This window comes from Mixophyes fleayi, chromosome 3, assembly GCF_038048845.1.
Source record: "Mixophyes fleayi isolate aMixFle1 chromosome 3, aMixFle1.hap1, whole genome shotgun sequence".
Taxonomy (NCBI): Eukaryota; Metazoa; Chordata; class Amphibia; order Anura; family Limnodynastidae; genus Mixophyes; species Mixophyes fleayi.
The window spans coordinates 318,374,184-318,393,920 of NC_134404.1; the positions used below are offsets into that span (position 1 = coordinate 318,374,184).

The 19,737-nt window shown below is 40.5% G+C and overlaps 1 protein-coding gene across 2 annotated transcripts in view; it reads right to left on the reverse strand.

Annotated features, from left to right (window-relative positions):
* The window catches only part of STON1 (stonin 1), a 60,213-nt gene extending 41,723 nt beyond the window's left edge, over positions 1–18,490 (reverse strand). The window contains exons 1-2 of one of the 2 annotated variants that reach the window (XM_075204098.1): positions 18,134–18,490; positions 5,124–5,235 (exon numbers count right to left, since the gene is read on the reverse strand). The gene's annotated coding sequence lies outside the window, so the exon portion shown is untranslated. The remainder of the gene's footprint in view (positions 1–5,123; positions 5,236–18,133) is intronic. The other variant, XM_075204096.1, reaches the window with a different exon arrangement.
* Between the last annotated feature and the right edge of the window lie 1,247 nt (positions 18,491–19,737).

Genomic DNA, 19,737 nt, shown 5'->3' on the forward strand with positions numbered 1-19,737 from the left:
GCCACTGATTCCGCAACACTGTACAGAGAACTCATTCACATTAGTCCCTGTCCCATTGGAGCTTACAGCCTAAATTCCCTAACATATACACAGCAAAGAGAGAGAGAGAATAGGGTCAAATTAATAGCATCCAATTAACCTCCTAGTATGTTTATGGAGTGTGGGAGGAAACTGGAGCACCCGGAGGAAACCCGGGAAGAACACAAACTCCACACAGATAAGGCCATGGTCGGGAATTTAACTCATGACCCCAGTGCTGTGAGGCAGAAGTGCTAACCACTAGGCCACTGTGCTGCCACTCTTGAATTGCCGTACTCACCACAGACACCTGCCTCTGGTGTGTGCAACACCCACTCATTATCATATGTGAGTACATACCTCCTAGCTTCTGCGAGTCTGGACAAATGTGCCGACCACAGGACGGGGAGGTATGGGGCACAAATGGGAGGTATGGGGCAGAGAAAAAAATAAATTGGCTTACTAGTGGTGTCAGAAATACTGTTGGTACTCAAGCACCTGCAGAGTCTATACCATACTTGCCTACTTTCAGTAGGCAACGTCCGTGAAAAGGGCATGACTAGAGGGTGGGAAGGGCGGAGCACCTTGAATCGCGGCATTTTGGCCCCACCCCCACGAGTCAAATAACGTGTTGTCGCGTGGGGCAGGGCCTAAATGATGCGATTCTCGGTGAATCGCTTAATTTTAGCAAGGGAATTGCGGGATGCGGGAGAAATGCCAGCTCTCCCGGGAGTCCGGGAGACCGAGTCTCCCGAACTTTCCGGGAGAGTTGGCAAGTATGGTCTATACTTGGGAGTACTAATTCATTAAAGTTTGGGGGAAATGAATGAGGTCGTCCTATTTATATAAAAGTCACCTTTACTGTAAACACAAGGAGCATATGAAAACTCCACACAGCTAGTTTTCTGGTCAGAATAGATCACCTAGACCCAACGCTGTGAGGCAACAATGCTAACCACTATGCCACAATAAAAAATTAAATAAAAAACTTACATTCGTTTTGATAGAGTAAAAAATAAAAAAATAAAACATTTTCTTCCTGGTGAAACTAATACATGAACAAAGGGCTGGTCATCGAGGTACAAAACACTGCCAGTCATTAAGGGGTTATATTTTAGTTATTTGTAGATACAGTGGGTTCTGCCCAGCAGCTGTACTTAATGTAAAGAGAACTGGAGAAGCACAGGGACAAATATGAACTGCTTTACCAATCCTTTTGGAGTCTATTTATTTTGCTACAACACTGTCCAATTATGTTGCCGTTGCGGCGTGCTGCATTTCTCAAAATGGTGCCATGTTAATTGGCTATAAAATGACTTAAGCTTTGCAAAAACATTTTGTGGAATCAGTAGGAGTGAAACACAGAATGTTTCCATGGTGTTTTGCAGTGTAATTAATGTATGACTGCCTTTGTTTCCCTAGACACAAGTCTCAGCAGAGAGGAACATTCATTCAATTCCCACATAGTACAAACATTTTTAGATTCACTTCTTTAACCAAACTATGTGACCAATTAGCTGTGTTCAGCTTAAGTGGGCAAACTTTACATATTGTATAATACAGACAATAGACGTATATAATGTGGTCTGCTTCTACATTCATAGACCATGATGAAAGTTAGATCATACTTGCCAACATTTCATATTTTTGATCCGGGAGCTGCAAGTAGGAGGTGGGCGGGGGCCCGAAAAGCGCGTAATTTTAGCCCCGCCCCCGTGATGTAATGACGCAAATCGCGGTGAATCGCGGCGTTTGAACTGTATTCTGCCCACTTCACTAGGAAGTGGGCAGATCAGGGAGATTGCCACACTCTTTTGGGAGTCCGGGAGACTCATGCGAAATGCGGGAGTCTCCCGGACGTTCCGGGAGAGTTGGCAAGTATGAGTTAGATACAGGGGAGGGCTGGAGGGCTGACAAATTTTAGCCTGGGGGCAAGACTGGACTCAGCAGTCTAATAGGAACATTTTAAAGGAAAGAAATGCAGGTGACCCAGTGACTCAGCCCAAAGTAGCCAACTATGGGACCGGACTGGTGGGAAGATGTCCCCATTCCCCCCAGCCCAGCCTGCTCCTGGTTAGATACCACTAATAAAATAGGGTAGGACCAACATAATTATGTATATAACCTAGCTTAGTGTAATGATTATTTGTGTATTAAGGGCCAGATTTACTAAACTACGGGTTTGAAAAAGTGGAGATGTTGCCTATAGCAGCCAGTCAGATTCCAGTTATCATTTATTTAGTACATTCTACAAAATGACAGCTAGAATCTGATTGGCTGCTATAGGCAACATCTCCACTTTTTCAAACCCGCAGTTTAGTAAATATACCCCTAAGAGTGAAACAATTTATAACCTATGTTTGTGATTGTAATTTACATATGTAACAGCAATACTGACATTTATACATTTATGACAACTCATATTGACGTATTCATGACAAGAATCATATCATTATATCTATTTATTTTGCAGAAAATTCTGCTTTTCTCATATATATATATACAGGAGAGAGGCCAGTGCTCCCTCTTAGTCTGGGTGAAATGGATATTCAAATGATGCCTTTAGGAAGGGGTATCCCCTATTCCACCTGAGGATAATAATAATGTTTAGAAAAAGTCCCTGGCACAGAGGAATTCCACTAATATTAATGTGTCTATAGATGTACCATCTGTTATTTTGTGGTACGGTGATTGGTAGTAATTGTGTTTATTTTACACCTCTCTTGATTGGTCACTAGTTAAAAGCCCATCAACATGACAGAAAAAAATTAGAGTAAGATCATGTTCGACCCTTTTTTGGTAATGGTTAAATTCAATTATCCCACGAATGTGGAATCAACTACAGGCTCAAAAAAAAAAAGAACTTAACAGGTCCAGACCTAATTGTACCCAATTTGACTTTACCGTTGTGGCAGCATTGATTGAATAGTTTGTCAGATGGCTGCTCAGCTGTAAAATGCGTAGCGTGGCAAAATTCACAGATACTGTTCATGGGACCACAGTTATGAGCACTAATATTTGTTTCATGAAAGATACCGATGTCCAGAACAGCATGGCATCTTGTTCGCTAACTTTGTAGGCAACGTGATATTAGCTCTGTCTTGGTCGCTTGACGATTATTTTCTCTATGACGGGTAATTTGCTGAGGAATCAGATTTGCATGCCGATGACTATCACGTTTGCATTCTCTTTTGTCACCAGCAGGGGGGGGGGGGGCAAGACTCGACTTAACAGCTTATTGTGATGATTTTAAAGAGAAAAAAAATGCAGGTGGCCCAGTGACCCAGCCCATGGTAGCCCACTATGCAGGCAGATGCCCCCCCCCCCCCAGCCCAGCCTGTCACTGGTCATCAGTCACAGTTTGTCGTCGGGCTTTACCCCGCTCCGCCCTCGTGTTTTTGCTGCCTCTTGCTGTGCAGTTACTCCCACAGCAGACATTTACCTTTAAGTTGGCATCACAGTTGCTGCACTATGCTGCTTAAATTAATTAGAATATTCCTATTAATCTAACACTAAGTGCAAATAAAACGAATGGATAGAAAATCGTGTCAATTTGGAATAGCAAAGGTCGTTATAAATGGTAACTGCCACACAAAAACCCGAAATAAACCAAACAAAATAAGCCCAAGACATTAGGAAAATCTAGTCAGTAAGAATAGTCAAGTACACAAAAAAGTTATTTACAAACATTTTACCAAATTTGTGTGTTTTTTGTGTGTATTTATAAGGATAAGGAACATCGTTAGCCTTTTATATATCATCATCATCATCATTTATTTATATAGCGGCAGCAAATTCCGTAGTGCTTTACAATTGGGAACAAACAGTAATAAAACAATACTGGGTAATACATACAGACAGAGAGGTAAGAGAACCCTGCTCGCAAGCTTACAATCTATGGGACAATGGGAGTTTGAAACACAAGGGCATGTGCTACATCATATTGCACAATGGACCAGCTAGAATGCAAAGGTAAAAGTATTGAGTGGGCTGTGTGTGTACCAATGTTGGTCAGAGGGTTGTTGTCTTGTGTTAGCTGTGTAGAGGGTGGTAATAGGGGAGATTAAGATGGTGGTTGAGGAATATTATAAGCTTGTCTGAAGAGGGTTTTCAGAAAACGCTTGAAGGTTTGGAGACTAGAGGAAAGTCTCACTGTGTGAGGGAGTGAATTCCACAAAGTGGGTGCAGTGTGGAAAAAGTCTTGTATCCGAGAATGGGAAGATGTGATGAGAGTGGAAGAGAGACGCAGATCTTGTGCAGAACGGAGGTGTCGAGTTGGGAGATATTTTGAGACAACTGAGCGGCCTTTACCTTTCGGTTACCATAGAAAGACCTAAAAGTTGACTACTGATCCTGCAGTATTAGGAACATCTACATATATCCAGCAGTGGCCTCAACTCTACTTCCACCCAAATGTGAGCTGCCAATACTTTTTTCATAGCGGGAAGTAGCAGCAATCAAAAATTCTAACATAATTGGGAAATCAGGAGCTGAACTAAGGCACCGTTCCCATCGGCATCAAAAAACATGCTTTTAACCCTGCTAAAAGCGGTATGCGGTTGGAACCTATTGCTTCCAATGACTCCATACCCAGTTGCGCCTTCGGGCTGGTGTGTGATGGTAATCTTTGGACCCTGCATGCTCTATTTTCTCATGTTCACTGCAAGTGAATTATTACAGCAATCATGTTTGATATGCAGTGTTATCAGTGATTTGGGGTATCCAGCCTAAGTGATCAAACCAGAGAAAGTATTTGATGATGGTTCTGTATGCTTGGAAAGAGGCATAAGAAGAGAGTTCTTTTCAATATGTCCATCTATTAAATATTTATCACACATATAACACATTTCTCCTAGAATTATTTTCACATAGAAATCCATATTTTACAAATAAGCATACAGCAAACTGTTTAATTAAAATAGTAACATTGATTTTCTTTGCCTTCTAATATAGTTAAAGGACAATTACAACTGAAATTCAATTACATGGTACAATAAATTAGTCCGCTAGGTGTCCAAACATAATGCTGATCTAATATATATATATACACACAACTTAACCTAAAGAAACAGCATAGCATGTATAAAATATATGTTTCCGCATACCCATTTGAATACAAATGTCTTTTGTTTGGAAACTCTTAATAATGCAACGTGGATGGTAAACCAAGATATTAAGCAATCCCTACAGCCTGTCCGTCAGCACATTCCTCATTGTCTGGAAAAATAGAAGAAAACAGACTGTTGTGGGAATATTCAATCAGTTGTTTAATAGATGGCATGTCAACCTTATGTGCTATGTAGATGAGATTCATTATTAATTAATTCACTATCGTTTATTAATGTAGCTTTTTGTATAAAAAAAAATGACAAATGACATGATAAGCGCAGGACTGTCTGAAACACTGCACACATGTGATCTGCTTCCAAGAATAGCAGGACGGATAAACAGGAAAGAGAAATGGATAATGATTTCTATCCCACTTACAAGTGACATAGATGGATATATGTTTGGGAAGTACAGTAAAGTATAGTTTGTACATAAGTAGTGATATGGAGGTTAAAGGAATGGAACATAGCATATTTCTGAATTGCCATAATAAATGTCTCTCTCATGTCTACTATATTTTCATCTTGCTCATCTTGCTATAAATTAAGATCAGAAAAAGGGTCATATTTTCTCCCCATGTTTGCACGTGTGTGTGTGTAAGCGTGTTAAAGAATTGAGACTGTAAGGTCCTCTGGGGCAGGTAATTATGGGAATGATTAAACATTCTGAGCCTGATTCATTAAGGATCTTAAATTAAGAAGTATCTTATTTCAGTCTCCTGGACAAAACCATGTTACAATGCAAGGGGTGAAAAGTAAACTAGTTTTCTGTTTTGCACATAAGTTAAATACTGGCTGTTTTTTCATATAGCACACAAATATCAATATTATATTACAGTGTACAAATAAGCTATCAAGTATTTGTGTGCTACATGAAAAAACAATCAGTATTTAACTTAGTTTTCACCCCTTGTATTGTAACATGGTTTTGTCCAGGAGACTTAAATAAGATACTTCTTAATTTAAGATCCTTAATGAATCAGGCCTCTCTGAGTAATATGTTGGTGCAATACAAATAAATGTATATAATAATAATAATCATAATTATCATCATCAACATTTATTTACATAGTGCTAGCATGTTCTGTAGCGCTTTAAAATTGGGAACAAACACAGTAATAAAACAATACCGCGTAATACAGACTGACAGAGAGGTAAGAGGGCCTTGCTCAAAAGTTTACAATCTATAGGACAATGGGAGTTTGATACATGAAATAAGTGCTACATATTGCATATTGGTCCAGCCAGATTGCAAAGGTAAAAGGTGCTTAGTGCGCTGTCTCATCCAGTCACACAGTAATGTTAATTAGGGGGCCAAAGGGTTGTTGCCTTGTGTGCAGAGCCGGATTAACAATAGGGCTAAAGGGGCTACAGCCCAGGGGCCTCGGGCAGCTGGGAGGCCCGCCGGCATTCATCGGGGCGGGGGGCGATCCCGCCCCCGGCTCGGACTGTCACCTGTTTAAGGAGAATGACAGGCAGCTAATAGCAAATGTTATGCTGTTAGCTGCCTGCTATCACTGTAGGACTTACGCGGCACTCAATAATCTCCTTACTGAGGAGATCTCGTGAGAGTGAGACTATGCATCATAGTCTCACTCTCACGAGATCTCAGTAAGGAGATTACTGCGCACCGCGTAAGTGCTGCAGGGAGTGGAATAACGGAAGGAGGTAAGCTCATGGGAGGGGGGGGACAGGCCTCATGGCTGGGGGGCCTCATGGGGGGGGGGCCCTCACAGTACCCTTAGCCCAGGGGCCTCCCGTCCCTTAATCCGGCCCTGCTTGTGTGAACAGTGTAAGGAGTGATAATAGTGTACACTAGGCAGCCAAGTGACCAGCTCAAAGAGAGGTCAGTGGTCTACAATAATTAGGAGCCAGTTTATTGTGGTTATGTTGTAGGGGGGGGGGGATTGGACGTAAGAGGGAAAATGGATTGAAACCACTGCAGTCTGTTGATCCAGTATCCCTGCATGAATAAGGAAGTTAACAAAAAGCCATCTCTTCAAAGACTAAATATAAAATTGTTAACCTTGAGTAAAGTTTGAGCTGCAAGAACAGGTCTTAACTTTACTGTCTTATGAATTACAACAGTATAACAAAGTAAGAAGTGGACTCATAAAGACCTGTTCAATGCATTTCACATGTAACTTTCTCGCGCATGAAATTCATTTTTATCACCAGAATCTGCTCACCATACTGAGGGCTTGAATCTAATACAAATACAAACTAGGGAACCGCGACGGGAACCGCCATAAATTAAACTTTAATGTAATGACTAACTTACTTTATTAACAGAATGCGATACTTTTTTGTACACTACATTACATGTAGAAATGTTAACAAGGGAGTATAATAACTGTCACAGTTTCCAGACCACCCAGCAGGTCACATGTTCCAGGTCACACAGCAGGAGCACAGGTGTATTGCCATTTTTCAGAGGAAAATGGTAATGCATTGATGTAAATAGCGGGTGGACGTTTTGTGAAATAACTCCAAAATGATGCAACCGCTTACAACATCAATATTTGTCTGCAAGTCTACAGACCAAGATCTTTAATTTGGTATATAATGTGCCCTGCTCAGACAACAGCATCATCAAAATAAGTAATTCATAAAAGTCATACTAATGCTATTAATAAATAGATAGTAATATACTAATACACATATGCATGTATCTTTATGTATAAAAGTGTTATTTAGTGACCGACACTCATAGTGAGCAGTTGAAACATTCCCCCCCCCCTTTCCCCATTTGACTACAACAGATAAAGGTAGAAGAAAATGTTTTTTTTCTCACTGGACTGCAGCTGATTGAGAACGAAGAAAGAAGAACATCACTATATTTCCCATTGCACTACAATGGCTGAAGAGCGTAGATTTTATTTTATATTTAATAAAGTGGTAAATGAGTGTTCGGGGAGTGTTTTATTCAAGTATCCTTTTATTTGAAAACCGTGTCTGTGTGGTTTATTTTGGTATAATGGACAGAGGTAAAAAGAACCTCAGTTCATTATATTGGGAGCACTGGGGTGGGAAATTTGCCACTCAGGGGTCCCAACCTTTTTAACTACCCCAGTCCACCAAAGCTCTGGACTGGGAGACTGGCACTCTGTTTTGTGGCAGCGCCTTACCCACTTGGAGCCATCAGCTCAGCGGTGACCAGCGCTTGTGGTCTTCCTGTTAAAGTAACAACCAGCTAGAGGCAAGCTGTCCCATGTTTTACTTCTTTATTAGTGGATTCTTTAATTCTAATGGGGTGTCCAGTGTGTGCATTAGAAATAGAGACCAAACTGAAATGAATGGGCCTTGTAAAATCATGTGCGTCCTATTATAATACCTCTCATTATAATTTTAGGGACAACACCTGATCTTCAGGACTGCCAGAGAATTCAAGTTCCCTGAACACTGCTGTATTCACCCAAAAATGAGAGAACGTCCCTGTAAATGTGCTCTCTCTACCCCTTTTAGAATTAAAATAATCCTATCCTGCAGAGTTAAATCTCATTTTTCCACTTCAGTGCAAAACTATGCGCACTTGTGCAGATACCATTATACTAGCCCACAAATCTGTAAAAACTGGTGCATTTGTGCAAAAGAAGGTGGAAACACACAAAAAAACCGACCTTATCACTTACTTTCCTCATATTGGCTACATGTGATTCATCTGCTGACCTGATGGAGGAGGATTCACTGCGCTAGCTACTAAGCAATAGGTCCTAGCCTCTACTCAAGGAAGCACCCAATTAAAATATACTGAGACTCTAATTCATACTTCCTCCAACCCACTCCTAAAGGGCACCAATCCTAATAGGGCTTTAGGATTTCAGTTATTTACAGACAAGAAATTACTTAATTACTGGAATGCACAAGTCATTGTCATCTTTATTCTAGCAGGGATATAATTAATTGCTATGTGTGTATCATAAACAAAGACACTGGATGTCATAATTACCAAGACAAACTAGCAAATTGAAAGTAAACCATTCTCATGTTACATTCATCAGAGGTTATAGTTGGGGATAATGAATGCAAATAGGTTAAGTTCAATACACCCCAAACTACAAATTAGGAAGTAGAGGAGTAATCACAAACCATCTAATTAAGGCACCATCCAAAAAAATCAGTCATTACAATGTATTTTAATTGACATTATCTAACTTACGATTATCCAGATATCAACATTTCAGTTCCGACACTATTCATAATGCAAATTTATTAAGACAAAAGGACTATATCACATTATAAAACAACATTACAGAGAATGACTCTAGTTTCTATACATTGACACGTTTGATCTGTGCTTCTGTTCTCCCAGGCATACAGAAATCACTAGTATAACTGCTTATATTGGGCTAAACTGTAAAAAGAGCTATTTAAACAAATTACTTCAATGGAAACAATAGATTTCAAATGAACTTGTACAAATATTTAATTATTTTTAATGTTTATAGAATAAACATTTTTGTAACCACATTATATGCAAACCAGAGGATACAAAGCACATTGCAATATCAGCACTTAATACATTTTAAGCATTCCATCACATTAAGCATTTATATTACTGATTTCCACCTCACTCGGTCAAAGAATAATAAAACAAGTACAAATAAGCTGAAGAACAGCTTTAAAACCCACTAATAAAACTACCAGAGCCAATTTTCTAAACAAACCACAATCTCTAAGTGCATTTCAAAATAATCTGTACAGATATGTTGATTAAAAAAAGTGTTTTTCTTTTAAATAATTAGAACTCTCTATAGTACAAGCAACTATCAATATATCCTTTTTATCTAATTAAACCAAAACAACATATTATAGTATAACACTAATAACATATGCAGTAGTAGCCCATCTCATTCTAAAGAAATAAACCTATATTGTGAATGTCAAATGTCACGTTTTTTTGTAACTTTATGTTTGCAAATATGTTTTATACATGAATGGAAATAAACAAGGAATAGTTTACAAAAATACTTAACTTTAAGGCATTTAACAAAATCCAAACATTTTGAACATCTGTTATAAACAAGGCTCTGTTTAAAAAAAAAAAAGTGCTTTAGAACTTACACAAGCATTTAATTTGCATGCACTGTCTTCCAGTGAAAATGTTCAGCCCTGTGGATACTAGAGTTCTCCAGCTGTGACCATGAATCACACAAACAGCAAAGCTTCATAAAATGGCAAAAGAAACAGGAGTTTTATCAGCAAGCTAAATCAGCCAGAAAGGCTGTACCAGTGGGAAGGTCATGTTAGGGCTTCGGGCTATAAAGTACTGCCAGGCTTTGTGGTGAGCATCACATTACCCAGTATGCATGGATTAATACATCCCTCTCGTTTGTAAGCCGTGGAGGCTCCCAGTAGATACACACTTCATTAAATCTCTCCGTCCTATAATCCTTCATATTTATAGTGTTTTTAATACCGCACAATATGATACCCACAAAAATTAGAGAGCTCCTGAGGTATTTTCAGGTTCTCCACAGCCTGAATTAATGTACCACTTTTTTTTGCCTGTTCCAAATAGTGTAACGGCTCAAATTCTGGTTACAACATGATAATTAAATGTTTATTGTCTCAAATAGCTCTTCTCTCCCAAACTTAAAAAAAAATAGATCATGGTGACTAGCTACAGTATTTTAAACTCATAACAAACAATATTTCAGATAATAGGAATCCATTTTAGTGTCAGTGCAAGGTAATGGTTCAACACAATACAGTATAAAATAAGTATGTAAAGGGTTTATGAACAAAAACACTACAAAAACATAAAGCGTAGTACAGAAACAACAATATGTTTCTTTTTTCTGTAGAAAGAGTAGTAAGACATCACTCTTTAATGTATACTTTGGAATGCTATGCCTCTGAGCTGGTAGAATTTGTGGATTTTAAGAATTTTGGCTTCATCTGTCATAACCATTGGCTAAAATGATAGTGACACTGCACACTCATCATCATCAGTTATTTATATAGCGCCACTAATTCCGCAGCGCTGTACAGAAAACTCATTCACATCAGTCTCTGCCCCATTGAGCTTACAGTCTAAATTCCCTAACATAGACAGAGAGAGAGAGACTAGGGTCAAATTTGATAGCAGCCAATTAACCTACTAGTATGTTTTTGGAGTGTGGGAGGAAACCAGAGCACCCGGAGGAAACCCACGCAAACAAGGGGAGAACATACAAACTCCACACAGATAAGGCCATGGTCGGGAATTGAACTCATGACCCCAGTGCTGTGAGGCAGAAGTGCTAACCACTAGGCCACTGCACTCCAAAGAGATCTATGGACACTGCTGGTCGTGAGTATATACACACTGTAGATTTGGAAAGACATTGTTCAACCGTTTAACAAGATTTTTAGTTCAGTTTAAAAATCAAATGAAACGATACGATGGGCTTTGGAACGATAATTGTTCATCGTTGGAGCGTAGACACTTTTGCAATATTGGATCAAACGGTCGTTTATCATGTGATGAAAATTTGCTGAAACACTGTAGTGTGTACCCAGCCATAGAAAGGGGTACTTAGCATATAATTTCAGATAGAAAGGGACACTTGATAAGAAAAATGTTGTGAAACCATGTCATAGGCTGACAATAGGCAACCAGTTGTTACTGAAATCACCTATCATGATTCTCAGCTAGCCAGTGCTCAAATGTATGTGTCTGCATGGTTAGTAGGTACACAATGAAGCCTGGAATTAAGGGTAATACAGTTGTAGTCAGGAATTACTTCACTGTTGGGCCAGTGACATTATTTTGCTTTCCCAGTTAAAAAAAACAAACTCCCAGGCTGTCTGAAATATAATTAAGTATTCAAACATATTAACCAGTGAACATATTATATCTTATATAACGCCGTGATGTGGGCATATATCTTGAAATGCACTTGGCTGACTAGGAGGTGCCCCAGCATACAAAGAAGCTTTGAAACACCACCGATTTTGTATTTCTTAATTACCCTTCCTGTCTTTGCTTGAAAAGAAGGGCCCTTATATGCTTAATGTTATTACCTCCAGCAACGTCAGACAAATGTCTGCAAAATATAAATGTTCCCAACTTGTTGTCAAATCCTACCTGCCAATAAAGAAAGACATTAAGCTGTATTTCCCCTCGAATTCTAAACCCCAGCCCACCAGTCCCACAAGGAAACGGAATATTAAGATTCAAATCCTTGTAACACTTTCTCATCTTGGCAGAACACTTCTTTGTTAACTCTTAGCTCCCAAGAGGCAAGAATCGCGATTAAAAAACTCCAGCAGACAATCCTTGAAACCTGGCCTAGATCTCTAGATCTCTGCAACCACTCTCACAATCTCCCTTTTCAATAGGCCAATATCCGTGCTATTGGGAGGTGTGAATAATTCACAGTGTCCTTCATCTGTCTTTTTGGGGGGTTAACCTAGCCAGGTACAGTATTACTTGGTTGCAATAACAACTTAAGAACAGCCTTATAATGTTCTGAGCATTATATGCCAACATCAAATACAACTGGAGAGATGAATGAAAAGCAAACAAGTGGAAGGAAGCTGGAATAAAGGGAACAGATACAAAGTTTGATAAATAGATATCACAGCAGGACTGTACATCTATTAAAGGGCTGAAGAGAACTCCTATTCACAAATTAAATGTCCATATCATTACATTGCTAAAACACAAAAAGTGCTTTTATGTGCAACAGTAACAAATGTTACCAAGTTTCTAAAAAATGTATTTGATCATCTAAAAATAGTTTTGCATATTTGTTTTACAGAAAAAGGACACATCTGTATATGTCTTAGATACATGTCCTGTAGTACTGTTTTTTATTAATTTGTTAAAGAACAGACACATGTGGCCAACCATTTGAATACCTTAATGCTATAAATGGAATATACTCATGGGAAAGCTCTATTGAATTATATTGAAGCTAATTTTAAAGTATATACAGTAATCTTGTAATTTAAGTCTTTTTAAGAAATTTTCATCAGTGTGTACCTAGATTACGTATCCTAAAACAGTCCTAAGTCAGATCAAAGTTGGGTATGAAGCAATTGCTTGTTTTATCATTGAATGTGCTGATGAAAAGCCACCAGAACGTAACTTTTGAGCATCAGCTGTATATGATGTGATTATACAGAAACATTTTGATCAGTCAGATCGTCAGATTGAGATGTGTATACTGATCTGTATGTGTGCTTATATGTAACCTGTCATGTGATTGTGTGAGGGATGGATACATGTAACATGGTATGGGAAGCTGTGGTGAAACGAGGTATTACTATCACCCTAACCAGCCTGTCCCTCGTTTCTCACAATATGTGGATTATAGCATGTACTTTTTATAGCCCTTGCTTTTGTTCCCCAGCTGAACAGAGCACAACTGCAGTGTCTAATTACATGTGGATAAGTGGACATTGTAGCGATGCCTATTATAAGAGACTTCTTCATTCCATGTTACCCATTGCAAAAACGTGTTGGTTGTTAATTCAGTGATGCCGTTATGCATTGTTTTCAAATTGAAGCCAGGTGGGTTATGGGTAAAGATCAGGTGGTGTCCAGGATACAGGTGAGGAGGCTGGAGCTGCATTCATTCTTCCCCTCCTTTATCTACAGGAAGCCTGGAATAGCTGGGGACCCTGTGACATCACAAATTAATGAAAGGGGTTAATTTTAGGAGGAGCTGACTGCTACCCTATCTTTGGAGGTGGGGGAGGCCAATTAGTATCCATTGTTCTCCACAGGACTAGTCCAGATGTTTTTTCTGCATCCCAGCAGGGGGCTTCTGTGGAAACACAGCTCATCTCTACTCCCCCCCTCCAACCCACTGATCCAGGACCCACCAATGTTTAAAGAGATAGAGAGCCAGGGGTTTGCCCAGGGAGGGGAAAGCATTGTGGAAACTTGACCCTAGATATAAGGAGCCACTCCAGGGGGAGAGGTGATGTTTATTCTGGGAATTCATGCTGGAAACTGCAGGGACATGTAACATGTGGGGGAAGCAGTAACCTGGCATGTGATTGTGTGAGTGCAGGATGCATGGTGTGGGAAGAGGACTGGAAGTCAATGGAAGCAACAGAGAGTGATAGGTAGTAGATTGTCCACGCACAGAACAGTAATTATGTGGTACTCCTGTCAAAATGATGTAGGAAGATTTTATTGTTGAAAACACATCTACATGGAATAAAGTGCAGACATTCAACTTGCAAAAAAAAGTGTAAATGTGAAAAGCATATAGTTGCTGGGGTCAAAGGCATTGACCATGTTACAATAAGGTGTCCTGTATTAGAAGTATGGATTGTTTGGCGTATGAATTGTAGTAATTACACACAGTAAGTAAAGACATCCTAACAACAGAGCAGCAATGGCGAAAACTATCAACAGTCTCCTGTGAACAAAATTACTTCACTTTATAAGAAATAATGTATCCAGCTAGATGGTGGCTCAGTGGTTAGCATTTCTGCCTCACAGCACTGGGGTCATGAGTTTGATTCCCCACCATGATCTTATCTGTGTGGAGTTTGTATGTTCTCCCCGTGTTTGCGTGGGTTGCCTCCGGGTGCTCCTGTTTCCTCACACACTCTAAAAGCATACTAGTATCAATTTGTATTTTTAATACAGTCACAGTACAAAACACATACACAACAAAAAATTTGTGTTAGCAGCAAAACATTTATTTTTCTATTTTTATGAATATTTCTTCTTTGTCCATAAACATCAACATAATGACACTTAATTCTACTAATTGCATCAATGCAGATATATTAAGATTAAGATTTTGGCTGCTTTCTGGTGTAGTTATAAAACTCTGCTCGACTTTCTAATTCAACAGTTTTAAACCGGTGGTGGTCTACATATGGAAATTACACCTGGCAAACCTGATCCCTGGGCCTGGAGATCACATTTTTTTTGTAAATCATAAATGTTATTCCCTTGTACTATATTAATGCATAACGTTAGCAGTAAGTGGCTCTGTTTGGTGTGCAGGTTTGTATCGCCGGATGCGTCATGTGGTGGCTAGAGCTGAAGTGAGCGTGTTTAATAGAAAGAGGCAGGTAAATCAAGGTAGGTTAGGGTAGTTATAGGACAGAGGACAGAGGGGTAGTTTTAGTGAAGAGGAGAAGTGGATCAGATCAAGACTCTAGGTGTTGCTGTGTGCATGTGGATTTGTGTACAAGTGATGGGAGCATGAGGCAAGGTGGCCCGTGTGGGTTTCCTCTGGGTGCTCCGTTTTCTTCCCACAGTCCAAAAACATACTGGTAGGTTATTTGACTATTGACAAAATGGACCTTAGTATATATGAGTGTGTGTGTTCTAGGGAATTTATAATGCAGGCTCCAATCCGGGCTTCAGAAAATGTGGGGTCCAGTACACATGTAACAGACGGGGCCCTCCCCCATGTCCTGTGAATGTAGATGTGTAGTGTGGAGTCATGATGCCTGTAGCAACAATATGCCCCTTAGTCCTCCTCACTTGCCATGAGTCCTCCCTACATGCCCATCAAACCTCCCCACATGCCATCAGGCCTCCCCACATGCATTTCACATGCCCCTCAGACCTCCCCACATTCCCTTTACATGCCCCTCAGACCTCCCACCAGAGCCGTAACTTAGAATGCTAGCGCCCTGGGCGAGAAAGACAAATGCCGCCCCCTAGCCCTCAATTTTAACCAAATTACCTAAAATATTCCTAAACTGCGCCCCCCTTCAGCGTTGCGCCCTGGGCGGTCGCCCCTGTCGCACAGCCCTAGTTACGGCCCTGCCTCCCACATTCCCTTTACACGCCTATCAAACCTCCCCACATTCCCTTTACATGCCCCTCAGACCTCTCCACATTCCCTTTACATGCGGATCAGACCTCCCACATTCCCTTTACACGCCTATCAAACCTCCCCACATGCCATCAGGCTTCCCCACATGCATTTTACATGCCCCTCAGACCTCCCCACATTCCCTTTACATGCCTATCAGACCTCCCCACATTCCCTTTATATGCCTATCAGACCTCCCCACATTCCCTTTACATGCGGATCAGACCTCCCACATTCCCTTTACACGCCTATCAAACCTCCCCACATGCCATCAGGCTTCCCCACATACCCCTCAGACCTCCCCACATTCCCTTTACATGCCCATCAGACCCCCACATTCCCTTTAAATGCCCATCAGACCTCCCACATTCCCTTTACATGCCCATCAGACCTCTCACATTCCCTTTACATGCGGATCAGACCTCCCACATTCCCTTTACATGCCTATTAGACCTCCCACATTTCCTTTACATGCCCCTCAGACCTCCCCCATGCCCCTTAAATGCCTATAAGACCTCACCACATGCCCATCACATGTCAGTCAGGCCTTTCACATTACCTTTACATGCCCATCAGACCTCCCACATTCTCTTTACATGCCCATTAGACCTCCCACATTCCCTTTACATGCCCATCAGACCTCCCCACATGACTGTGACAGTTGCAGGAATGCAGCCAGAGCACTCCTCCCACTTATACAGAGGGGGCGAGACTGATGTGGGCAGGACTTTCACTAGTACGAGTGGGCCGGCTCTCCCACGACAAGGCTGGTGATTATCTTAGAAGGGAACAGAACAGGGAACAGAAATCACTTCTGCTGATATCAGTTCGGGCCCCTTACATTAGTACTACCTGTACCCCCCTGATGGCAGGCCTGGCTCCAATGGGGCAAGGACGTTGTAAATGCTGACATATCTTGTGTATACTGATATGTAATATAATTGGCACTATATAAATAAACAATAATAATATAAGGTGAAACTGAAGGACAGGAGGCTGTGGTTAGAGAAGGTCAAGTTGGAGAAAATAGAGATGAAATAGAAGTGGGAGAACACAAGGCCAATGATGTGTCCATCACAACGGGTGGGAGATGAAGTCATAAGGGACAGTCCAAGGGAATAAGTAAAATAAAAAGTATGATTATGAGGGTCAAAGGACAGGAAATAAGTGAGCCAGGTAAAGTTGTCAAGGAATTGGAAAACTGGGCCTGGAGGACGAGCAATGAATGGTACACGAAGGTAGAGCAGATGGAATAGATTGATGGTGTGGACATTAAAGGATGAGAAGGAGAATTCCATATTTCCTCCATCAATTTTAATATTTGGTCCATTTTCTCCATATATGGACTGCCTGCTGCTATAGTCATTTATTGTATAAAGATTTTTGAACCATGTTGGTATTTTTCATACTTTAAATGGGCATTTCATTTTTGGTTCATCACTTTTTACTGAAATAGGAATAACAGAACTAAAGGGTCTACTTGGCAATTAGAATTCCCTTCCTCTTTGTAACTGTAGACTGGTCTCTTCAAGAGTGGGGGTAGAATGCAATTCACCACAGAAGTCTGTATCATCTGCCCAGCATCAGGAGGATTGGAATCCCTAGAGCAAATTGCTGATTTCCACCCTGATGGCATTGGGCAGATAACAAGGCAGTGTGGGCTGGATGTATGTAGATGACTTTATGGATTCCCCTCCCACATAAGAGTCTTTAGCTTCAGGTAATGTTAGATACCTTTTGCAAGAAAATGTATCTAGACAATGAGATGCAGGAACTTGCAGTTACCAAAAAGTACTTTTACTATGTAAGTAAAAAAAATATTTACAAGCGTCAATCAAAAAATGGTATAAATTCTACATGTTACAGGATCAAGAACTAGAATATTGTTTTTCTTCCCTTAAGATTAATATGTTACAATGTACAGAAGGCTTCATACTGCAAACTATCGCTGGATGCTCAGTTCCTAATTAAATCTATCACAGTAAGTCTATCGCTAGAGGTCATCAATCATCGGCTGCCCAGCTGTTGTGGCAGTACAAACACTGACAGAGCATGCTGATACTTATAGTTCACCAATAACTGGGGAGCCTAGGAGGATGGCCTGATTGTATCTCGAATCATACTACAACTTGTATCTGTTTACCCTAACATTATGCTGCCGGCTACACCGAGTGATGGGAGGTCAGGGAAGCCGGCAGCTCTCTGGAGAAAAGTTTCACTCACTTGTTTAGATGTGGATGAGCTGGATGCAGGCCGGGACTGTGTGATCCGGATCAGAACTGAGACTGCCCGGCAGAGGTTCTCCTGTCAGCCCGGAGGGACCGGACAATGCTTGTTATCTGCAGGATGACAGAGGAAGTTCAGCTCTTCAAAAACAAGAGAGGAAAAAAACCCTCTGCAGACTGGACTGGCAAACTCCGTGCAGGAAGCTGAGGCTCTCCAAGAGCCGTCTGATGTCAGCCCTGGTGTGACTGAACCAGGCCCAGACTGTAATACAAGCTGTTCCAATAGCCTGGCCGCCTGCCAGCTCATCATTCCCGGCCTCTCAGACTGAGTGCAGCTCTGTATCCTCCTCACAGGCTGCCAGGTACATCCTGCATCATATGCTGGAGGTTAAAGTCTCTGAGCAGTTCACCTCTGCAACAGATGGAAATGCCACTTGCTGCAACTTGTGAACTTGAAAACTCCTGGTTATATTATGAGACACACAGTGCATAAGAGATAAATATATATTATTAAATATTATTAAGCCTTTTTACCTTACCATTACTTAAGTAGTGGCGGCATATTACATTACACATATCATTATATATATATATATATATATATATATATATATATATATATATATATTTGAATATATATATTAAATTGTGAACCAAAACCTCATATTTCTACAGTGCTATATATATTCAGATTTGCAGGGACAAATTCTGCCAACTAGGTTTCTTTGGTATATATATATATATATGGTATTTATATTGCCATGCAACTGAATCCATTAAAATTGCAGGTGAATCAAAGAGCGGACATATTTATTTTCTATTCTGCTTATTGATAATGTCTGCTGTTGTCCTGTTTGCTGTCCACTCAGCCTATGCAGGGTTATGCAGGTGTGGATTAAAAACCATACACCTTCAGGGGCAAACGCATGATTTTTAAGGGAGGGTTCACCCCCCCAAAAAAATATAGAGAGATAGAGCTGCTGCACATGCAGCCGCGCATGCGCAGCAGCTCCATTTTGGCAATGCTGTACTGTACAGCAGCCACGGCGCTGTCAAAGAAGCGTCCGCGGCAGTGCAATACAATACAGCACCGCCGCAGACGCTTCTTTGACAGCGCCGCGGCTGTTATACAGTACAGTGCTGCTGGTAGGGGCAGTGTTTAGTGTCCGTTCATTCGGAGAACCAGAAACCCCCCCTGTGTGCGCCCCTGACCTTTTTCACATTTTAGCCTTCTAAGTAGTGAAATGAGTGTTCATGATTTTAACTGCATTTCAGTAAAGTCTGATAGATGTGAGTGTAGGAACTCACCAAAAATAAGGTCCCTTGTTGATGGGTTGCAAACTTAAATGTTTTAATCAAAATATGAACCAATACATCCTATTTCTATTGTCCTAGATATATTCAGATGTGTACTGGTATGGACAAGTATTCTTCTTGTATTCATATATTGCATTTATATTGTCATGCAGCTGGTCTCCTTAAAATGCAGGTTAGGTACAATATATATTGGGAATCTAAGACATCTGGAGCCCTGTGACACCCAGGCTGGGATTAGTCTTATGTTATTGCCCACCACATTGAGTTATATATATTTTTAAGAGA